This window comes from Chiloscyllium plagiosum, chromosome 35 (genome assembly GCF_004010195.1).
Source record: "Chiloscyllium plagiosum isolate BGI_BamShark_2017 chromosome 35, ASM401019v2, whole genome shotgun sequence".
Lineage (NCBI taxonomy): Eukaryota > Metazoa > Chordata > Chondrichthyes > Orectolobiformes > Hemiscylliidae > Chiloscyllium > Chiloscyllium plagiosum.
In genome coordinates, this window is record NC_057744.1 from 32,660,762 (window position 1) to 32,671,329 (window position 10,568).

Consider the following 10,568-nt stretch of genomic DNA (forward strand, 5'->3'; position numbering starts at 1 on the left):
TGTATATTCTCCTGTATTCTTTGACCATGCTTTCTGCTACTCCACCAATCTTTGTGTCATCTGCAAACTTGCTGATCATACCAACAATGCCTTCTTCCAGATCATTTACATATATCACAAACAACAGTGGCCCCAGCACTGATCCCTGTGGAACACCACTGGGCACCTTTCTCCATTTCGAGAAACTCCCTTCAACTACTACTCTCGGTCTCCTGTTGCTCAACAGTTCTTTGTCCACCTAGCTAGAACACCCTGCACACCATGTGGCTTCACTTTCTCTATTGGTTTAACATGGGGAACCTTATCAAACGCCTTACTAAAGTCCATATATGTGACATCTACAGCCGTTCCTTCATCTATCAACTTGGTTACTTTTTTAAAGAACTCTATTAAGTTGGTAAGGCATGATCTCCCCTGCACAAAGCTGTGTTGCCTATGACTGATAAGCCCATTCTTTTCTAAATATAAATAGATCCTATCCCTCAGTTCCCTCTCCAGCAACTTTCCCACCACTGACGTCAGGCTCACTGGTCTGTAGTTAGCTGGAATATTCATGCTACCCTTCTTGTACAGGGGGACAACATGAGCAACCCTCCAGTCCTCCGGCACCTCACCTGTATTTAAGGATGTCTTCACTCAGTGAGTCGTTAGTTCATGGAATGCCCTGCCAGTAACAGTGGTGGACTCTCCCTCTTTATGGGCATTTAAGAGGGCATTGGATAGGTATATGGAGGATAGTGGGTTAGTGTAGTTTAGGTGGGCTTGGATCGGCGCAACATCGAGGGCCCAAGGGCCTGTACTGCGCTGTATTCTTCTATGTTCTATGTTCTATGTTCTATAAAGATATCTGTCAGGGCCCCAGCTATTTCCTCTCTTGCCTCCCTCAGCAACCTGGGATAGATCCCATCCGGTCCTCTAGCCTACCCAACACATCTTCCCTATTTATGTCAAGGTGATCCAGACTAATCAAACTTCTATCTCTAATCTCATCATGCATCATGTCCCTCTCCTCAGTGAATACTGATGCAAAGTAATCATTCAGAATCTCGCCCATTCTCTCAGGTTCGACACACAGCCTTCCTTCATTATCCTTTAGTGGACGAATCCTTTCTCTAGTTACCTGCTTACTTATATAAGAATAAAAGGCTTTGAGATTCTCCTTATATCTGCTCGCGAAAGCCATTTCATGACCCCTTTTAGCCTGCTTGATTCCTCGTTTAAGACTGATCCTACTCTTCCGATATTCCTCCAGGGACCATTCTGTTCTTAGCTGTCTAGACCTTGTGTATGCTTCCCTTTTCCTCTTGGCTAGTCGTACGATTTCTCCTGTCATCCACTGGTCATGAATCTTGCCTTTCCTATCCTTTGCCTTCAACGGGACATGCCTATCCTGCACTGTCTTTAACCTATCTTTGAAAGCCTCCAACATTTCAAATGTGGACTTCCCTTCAAATAGCTGTGTCCAATCCACATTTCCCAAGCTCCTGCCTAAGTTTTATATAATTGGCCTTGGCCCAGTTTAGTACTGTTCCCTCAGGACTACTCTCACCTTTGTCTACGAGTATTCTAAAACTTACAGAATGTGGTCACTATTCCCAAAGAAATCCCGCACTGCAACTTCTACCACCTGGCCTGGCTCATTCCCCAACACCAGGTCCAATATGGCCCCCTTCTCTCACCGGGCTATTGGCATACAGTTCTAGAAAACTTTCCTGACGCATTCTGGCCCATCCAGACCTCTGACACTTAAGTGTATCCCAGTCAATTTTGGGAAAATTAAAATCTCCCATCACCAATACGCTATTGGCTCTACATCTTTCCATAATCTGTTTACCTATTTGTTCTTCTACCTCACACTCACTGTTGGGAGGCCTGTAGTACAGCCCCACCAATGTAACTGCACCCTTCTTCTTTCTCCGCTCCACCCATAATGCCTCACTGCTCAAGCCCTCCATAGTGTTCTCCTTTAGCACAGCTGTGATATCATCCCTGACCAGCAATGCAACTCCACCCCTCCCCCATCCCTTTAAATCCCTCCCTGTCCTGTCTGAAGTGTCTATATCCCTGGAACATTTAGTTGCCAGTCATGTCCTTCCTTCAACCAAGTCTCTGATTGCAATGATGTCATGCTCCTAGGCACCAATCCAAGTTCATCTGCCTTCCCACTATACTACTTACGTTAAAGTAGATGCACTTCAGGCCACCAGTTCTTTTGTGTTCATCTGCTCTCTGCCTATTCTTCCCTTTTATTAATGCTAGCTTCATGATTCTTACAACCTCCAGTCTCCACCTCGCTGCCTACTTGTTTTGTCTTCTGGTTCCCAGTCCCCTGCCACATTAGTTTAAACCCTCCCCAACAGCAGGAGCAAAAACTCCCGCAAGGGCATTGGTTCCAGTCTGGTTCAGATGTAGACCATCCCTTTTGTAATAGTCCCACCTTCCCCTGAACCGGTCTCAATGTCCAACAAATCTGAACCCCTCCCTCCTACACAATCCCTCAAGCCATGTGTTCATTCCGCTTATTTCTTCATTTCTACGCTGGCTAGCACATGGCACTGGTAGTAATCCTTTTTAACTTCACTCCTAGCTCCCTAAATTCTGCTTTCAGGATCTCGTCTCGTTTTTTACGTATATCATTGGTGCCTATGTGCATCAAGACAACTGGCTGTTCACCTTCCCCTTTTAGAATGCTCTGCAGCCAACCAGTGACATCCCTGACCTAAACATACCATCCGGGAGTCCAGTTTTCGGCCACAGAACCACCTATCTACTCCCCTCACAATAGAATCCCCTAGGACTATGGCCTATGAGTCTTTTTCCACTCTTCTGAACAGCAGTGCCCGCCACAGTGCCGTGATCCTGGCAACTGCTGCCCTCCCCTGGTGAGCCATCTCCCCCAATAGTATCCAAAATGCATACCCATTTTGGAGCGACTTGACCACAGGGGACACCTGCACTGCCTTTCCACTCTTTTTCTGTCTTTTGGTCGCCTATTCACTGTCTCCCTCAGCAATTCTAACCTACAGTGTGACCAGTTCACTAAACGTGCTATCCACAACCTCCTCAGCACTGCGGATGCTCCACAGTGAGTCCATCCGCAGCTCCAGAGTCGTTATGCGGTCAAACAAGAGCTGCAGCTGGACATACTACTTGCAAGTGTAAGCGTCAGGAATGTCAGCCAAGTCCCTGAGCTCCCACATCAGGCAAGACACACATGCCAGGGGTTTGAGGTCTCCTGTCATTGTAAGCTTAGCTTTATATCAACTAACTAAAACCAAACAATGCACTTAAATAAATGAAAGAAAAGAAAATTATGTATCAATCTCACTGTTCCAACTTTTCCTTTTCCAAGTTGCAAAACTCTCCTGGTATTTCAGCGTTATTGCAAAGTCCGAATTCCTTTCCTGTTTTTAGTCCAAAAAGGAAATGTATGTGGTGACGTTTATAGTCAATATTGAACAAAATAAACAATAATATAAAACAACAATCAGACATCTCACATGAAGTTCCTTTCCAGGAAAATACAAAGGTTTCAGCTGATGCCTTTAGGCAATTTTTAAAAAAAAAGTCTTTTAGGGATAAAAATGATCTTTCTCTATGTTACTGCATTGCATGCAAATTAGAGAGTACTTAATTAGCAGCAAGCTTTGGAATGTCAAAATCATGAAATTATTTTCCCTTCCCACAAATAAAATGTACAATAGGAAGCTAATAACTAATTTAATCTTCTTTCAAGAAAGGACTTGCTTTTATGACCACTGGAATTCTCAAAGTTTTTTGTTCCCAATGTAGTTTTAAAGTATAATCATCATTGTAACGTAACGAGCAATGTGATGTGAAGTTGACATTCATTGTTAAGTATTGGCAAGTACACCAGGGATTCCTCCCTGGCTGTCCTTGACTACAATGGAACCTAAGAAAGCAGTTATCTGAAAGTTGCCCATTTTGATTAGCACCCCGTATACCTCCCTCAAAATTCACTGCCTTTGCCACGGATGATCAGTGGCAGCAATTTACATAATGCATCACCAGGGTTCCTTTAGTAATGCCTTCTAAATCTGTGACCTCTCCCACCAAGAAAGGTAAGGCAGCAGATATTTGGGAACACTTCCACCTGCAGGTTCCCATCCAAGCTACACACCATAGTCAATTGTTACTGCAATGCCATTCCTTCATTATCGCTGGATCAAAATTCTGTCATCCCTCTTCTGAAGAGAAGTGTAGGAGTACCACACCAGATATTGGCATGCAATACCAGCCTCTTTTAACAACTTCTGTAGTAAGAAGTGAGCCCACAATCTTAAGTACCAAAAGATAAAACTACTAGCGAAAAACAGAACTTGCTGGAAAAGCTCAGAACCCGTTATGAGGGAGGGTCACTCAGCCCGAAACATTATCTCTGATTTCTCTGCACAGCTGCTGCCATCTGAGCTTTTCCAACAATTTCGGTTTTTGTTCCTGATTTACTGCATCCATAGTTCTTTCATTTGTTTTTTGTGAAACTACTGGCTCATGCGTCTCCCAAATTTATGCACTAATTTTTAAGGTTTGCTTGGTTCAGTTCTACAGGCCTCAATTCCACCTTTTCATGTGATCTGACTGGTTGGTACTGACAACATTCCATTATAAGACAACAAGACATTGGTTTTTGAAGGCCCTGCCTTCAAATCCTGATGACGTGATGATGGAACTTTGTGGAATTCTTCGAATTCACATGCCTTGAAAACACAGATAAGATTGAAAACTCCCTCTCTGCCGTTGTTAGGGAAAAATATCCAGGTGAAATAAGACTCTCGTGTCAAGCTAAAGCTTGCCTGTGTTCTGTCAGTGATTCAGAACCATTTGTGCAGTCCTTCTGCACCTCAAATCTCCCTTTCTCCAGATCTTTCCTCCATTTCTAGGTCCTCCAATGCTGTCAATCAAGAAATCAATCTGACTGCTTCCACACTTTGCAACCCCTCAATGGTCCCAAATCTGAAATTCCTTCGAGGAGTAATCCCAGAATTCAGCTCAATCCCAATGTTCTCACAATCTCTGCAGTGCTCCTGTGACCCTTTAGTACTGCCAGACCTTGGACTCAGCTACACCTCGACTGTGGGCTTTCATGGGCTCAACGTTCTTAGTCATTGTAGATGCCCACTCAGTGATTAGATGTGCAAAGATTCATTTGTCAAATGTGAAGATGATGATAGAAAAGCTGCAAGCATCTTTTACAATAGATAGGCTCTTGGAAGTGTTAATCACAGACAGGTGACCACCATTTACCAGCAGGGAATTTGAACATTTCCTAAAGTTGAATGGCATTTGGTATAAAAGGACAGCTCCATACCATACCATCCATCATCCAATAATCTGGCAGAAAAAGCAGTCCAAACTTTGAAGCCAGGCCTAAAGAAACAGCCTATAGTTTTACTTGATACCAAATGGTCCCAGTTTATATTTGATTGTAGGACCACCCTCACGCAATAACGGGGATAGCTCCAGCTGAGTTGCTAATGGGGAGAAGGATCCGCGTCAGGTTAAATCTGATCTTCCCGGACCTGGGGAGAGGGCGAAATGGCATCAGGAACTCCAATGCTGGATACAAGATTCCTCTAAACCAGAGAGACAGTTTACTTCAGGGGACAAAGTTTGATACCGAAAGTGGCCTTGCGTGGGTAAGAGGCATGGTTGATGTGGGGTCAGGTCCTGTGACATCATAGTTTGGGTAGGCAAGGCAGTTCTGAAGAACTGCATGGACTAAGGCTCGAAAGCTGCAAACATGCGAACGTGGCAGGACTATTCCATACCCGGCCCCTCAGATCAGCAGGAAAGGTTGTCAGAAGCCATGGTTCTCCCCCTCTGTTTAGCTTCGAGGAAACCGCGTGGTCTGAGATAGACATTGTGGATGCTTTTCCAGCCCCGATGCTTTTCCAGCCTCAAGGAGAGAGTGAATTTCTTCTGAGACAATTCAGGCACAAAAGGCAGACTACCGACCGGATCTTGCCACCCTTTTCTAAGGCTGAATCGGAGGAACTGGAACTGGTTGGAAACGTCCCAGGAGAGGCTACGTGAAAAAGAACAGGCCTATGTCCCCAGACTTAAAGGGGAGGGATATAGTGATTGTTACAAGGTCAGCCGAGTGGACCTCAGAGAATGAGTTTCCTGATTGGGGCTGTTAATCTAGTCTGACAGATACAAACAGGAGTGTCAGGGGTTCTCATGGCTCTGAGGAAGCCAGACCAGTGTCAAGTACTATGCATGTGTAAATAAAGGGTGACTTCATGATGGGATTCTGGCCGCTCTGGAGCTGTTTCAGGAACCTTGTTGAAGCTTGGCTGAAGTCCATATAGGCAATGTCTGCTGCTCTGTCTTCATCAATCTTTTTTGTCACCTCTTCAAAAAACTCAGTCAAGTCAGAGAGGCACAATTTCCCATGCCCAAAGCCGTGTTGGCTATCCCTCATCAGTCATGCATGTAAATCCTGTCCCTCGAAATGTCCTCTCCAACAACTTAGCCACCACTGACGTAAGGCTCACTGATCTATAGTTCCCTTTTACACAAGCCTTGAACAGTTCCCTGGCTTTTCCTTACCATCTTTCTTAAATATTGGCACCACATTAGCCAACTTCCAGTCTTCCAGCCCCTCATCCATGGCTGTTGATACAGATATCTTAGCAAGGGGGCCAGCAATCTCTTGAGGAGAAAGTGAGGTCTGCAGATGCTAGAGATCAGAGCTTAAAATGTGTTGCTGGAAAAGCGCAGCAGGTCAGGCGGCATCCAGGGAACAGGAGAATCGACATTTCGGGTATAAGCTCTTCCTGAAGAAGAGCTTATGCCCGAAACATTGATTTTCCTGTTCCCTGGATGCTGTTCCAGCAACACATTTTCAGGCCAGCAATCTCTTCCCTAGTTTTCCACAAATATTTGGGATACGCCTGATCAGGACCCAAGGATTTGACTATCTTTATGCTTTATAAGACCTTCAGCACCTCCTCTTCTATTATATGAACTAAGGGACCTATATTCGTCTTTGCTAATCTTTTTCTCTTCAAATATTTATAGAAGCTTTTACAGTTTTTATTTGTACTGCAAGTTTACTCGTACAGTCTATTTTCTCCCTTCATCAGTTTTTTGGTTGTCTTTTGCTAAATTCTAAACTGCTCTCATTCCTCAGGCTTGCTGGTTTCCTGGCAATTTTATATGCTTCCTCTTTGTATCAAACAGCATTCTTATTTATTTTGTAAGTCTTGGTTAATACATCTTATTTGTTTTATTTTTGCGCCAGGTAGGAATGAAGAATTATTGTAATTCATGCATACGTTCCTTAAATATTGACCACTGCCTATCCAATGTTAACCATTTTAGTAAGATTCCCAAATCCATTATTATTAACTTGTGCCATGTAACTTGGCTTTATTTAGATTCAAGACCCTAATTTTTAATTTGACTTCTTCACTCTACATCTTAATGAACAATTGCCTCATTTTTTGGTCACTCTTCCCTAATGGATCCTACACAACATGATTGTGAAGTAATCCTTTTTCTTTGCACAATAAGTGTGAGATGATGCATTTTGGAAGAAGTAGCAAGATAAGGGAGTACTCAATGAAAGGCAGGACACTAGGAAGCTCAGAGGGACAGAGTGGGGTTTGTTCGTCTGACTCATAGACTCCCAAAGGCACAGGACAAGTTATAAGGTAGTTAGTAAGGTAGTTTAGAAGGTGTTTTGGGACATTTGCCTTAATTAGTCATAGCAAAGATTAGAAAAGCAGAGAGGTAATGTTGGAGCTGTACAAGACTTTGGTTAGACCATAGCTGAAGTACTGTGTTCAGTTCTGGTTACTACATTACAAGAGGAGAGCTGCAGAGGAGATTCACCAGGATGTTGCTTGGGACAGTGGAGCAGTGAAAACTGAGATAGGACCTGATTGAATGTATAAGATTGTGAGGGGCTTATAGAAAGCAGCTGTTTCCCTTAGTGGAAGGGTCAGTAATAAGAAGGCATAATTTTAAGGTGAAAGACAGCAGGTTTAGGGGGAATTTCAGGAAAATATTTTTCACTCAAAGATTGGTGGGAATCTAGAATGCACGGCCTGGAAGTTTATGACCTGGTTCAGTGGGGCAGGAACAGGCCAAAACAATGGGTCAGCCGAGGTAGTTAGGCTTGTGGCTCTTGGGTAGGAGAAAGATCTGAGTGGTCCAAGGTTCCTGAATTATAAGGTTGGGAGATCCCCTGAGGTGATGAGGTTGTGTACAATCTGGGTGGTGATGGTTTGGTGATGGGAGGTGAGATCAAGGAGGGCAGTAACAGGAGGTGTCTTCAAGTTGGCATCTGACTTCAGTGGTGTGGAGGTCAGTGCGCCAAACTACCATTGCACCCCCTCCTTGTCCGCTGGTTTGATGGTGAGGTTGGGGTTGGAGCAAAGGGAGTGGACGGCTGTGCGTTGAGGGTGAGAGGTTGGAGTGGGTGAGGGGGGTGGACAGGTTGAGTCGGTCCATGTCCCAGTGGCAGTTGGAAATAACCTCACAACCTTTAAGAAGTACTTGAACGAGCACTCAATGTCAAAACACTGAAGGCAATCAAGTGCTGGAAAGTGGCTCCAGTGTAGCTTTAGAGTAGTGTTTTCTTGGTTCAGGCTCAATGGGGTAAAGGTCCTCTTCTGCAATGCAGAATTCTATATGCAGTCAAGGATAAATATGAAGAACTGCAGATACTGGAAATCTGAAAAAAAAATCTCTACAGATGCTGCTTGATTTTTTTTTAATTTATTCACTCATGACAGTGGGCATTGCTGGCTGGCTGGCCAGTATTTTATTGGGCATCCCTAGTTTCCTTTGAGAAGGTGGTGGTGATCTGCCTTTTTGAACCGCTGCAGTTCACCTGCTGTGGGTTGACCCAAAATATCATACAGAGGGAATTTCAGGACTTTGACCCAGTGACAGTGGAAGAATGGCAATACATTTCCCAGTCAGGATGGTGAGTGGCTTGGTGGGGTACTTCAGGGTGGTGGTGTTCCTAGTATATGCTGCCCTTATCCTGGGTTTGGAAGGTGCTGCCTGAGGATCTTTGGTGAATTTCTGCAGAGTATAAATGGCTGCTACTGAGCGTTGGTGGTGGAGGGAGTGGATGTTCGTGGATGTGGTGCCAATCAAGTGGGCTGCTTTGTCTTGGATGGCGTTAAGCTTCTGGAGTGTTGCTGGAGCTACACTTGTACCTTGTTAATACGTTGGCAAGTCAGAAAGTGAGTTACTCACCACAATATTTCTGGCCTCAGACCTGCTTTTGTGGCCACTCTGTTTATGTGACAAGTCCAGTTGAGTTTCTGATCAATGGAAACCTCAAGGATGTTGATAGTGGGGGAATTCAGTTATGGTAATACCATTGAATCAGTCAAATGCAGTCTTGATGTAAAGAGCTGTGACACCTGCAATTCAGATCTTTTATCTATGTTTAGAACAAGGCTGTTGTAAGGCTGGAGGTACCTGTGAGACCTGCTGTGTTTCTCTTTTCCATCACTCTCTATTGTTCTCTCACTCGAGGAAAGGCTGCTTCCTAGTTGGTTCTTTAATGTGTTGATCTAAAATAAATGTCATGATGTGGAATGTCCTGATCTGCTGGTGCTGGACTGGTGTAGGCAAAGTTAAAAATCTCACAACACCAGGTTATAGTCCAACAGATTTATTTAGAAGTACAAGCTTTTGGAGTGCTGCTCCTTTGTCAGGTGTTGCGATTTTTAACTAAAACATATGTACATATTCCAGGAAATCTTCCTCTGCAGTATTATTATCAGTGTCAAAAAATGTGGTGCTGGAAAAGCACAGCCAGTCAGGCAGCATCCGAGGAGCAGGAGAGTCGATGTTTGAGCATAAGCTCTCCAGCATCTGCAGTCCACACTTTCTCAGTATTATTGCCAGTTTGGCTTGTCCAATCTATTTGTAAGTTACCCATGATCACAGTTGTACTCTCATTGCATATATTTTTTAATGTCATGTTTTATGCTTTCCTTTACATCTCTGCTACCATGTAAGGCCCTGTATAGAACATACACTAATGTTTTCATCCTTCTTCGTGTTTCTTATTTGCATCCATACATATTCCACATTATGAATTTCCAAGCCAGTATTCTACTTCATTATTGCATTAATTTCATCCCTGTCTATGTCTGTCTTTGCGATACTGAATACCCCTGGATGTTCATCCTTGGTCACCCTTGAAAGGAGAAGGATTGGGGTGTGGGATGGGGAAGGGGGGAAGTGGAGCAGGAGGTGGGGTATGGGAAGCTGGAGGACAATGATGAGAAAGGCGATTGGAGCTGCCAAGGCCTTTGTGTTGCCTCTGAGCTACCAGCTGCAGTGAGCTGGAGACTGCGTTTCGAGTTGCGCGGTTTCGCCGCTCGGGCTGTGGCTCCGCGCAGCCGCCGTTGGGAAACAGTTTATCCGCCGGCAGAGCGTGCGGCGTTCGGAGAGACATCGGACAGAGTGAGGTAACCGGGAATACAGGGAACACGGGGGAAAAACCGGGAATACGGGGCGGGGGAGAAATAGGGAGGAGAGTACCGGATATACAGGGGGAAATCACCGGGAAT

At 44.4% G+C, this 10,568-nt stretch overlaps 1 protein-coding gene across 7 annotated transcripts in view; it reads left to right on the forward strand.

The window, feature by feature from the left end:
* Positions 1-10,568, forward strand: part of fam118b (family with sequence similarity 118 member B) — a 64,285-nt gene that overhangs the window by 3,000 nt on the left and 50,717 nt on the right. Inside the window, exon 1 of one of the 7 annotated variants that reach the window (XM_043676889.1) lies at positions 10,370-10,466. The exons of 5 other annotated variants lie outside the window; for them this stretch is intronic. The gene's annotated coding sequence lies outside the window, so the exon portion shown is untranslated. Of the gene's footprint in view, positions 1-10,369; positions 10,467-10,568 lie in introns of those variants that run through there. One more of the 7 variants, XM_043676890.1, reaches the window with a different exon arrangement.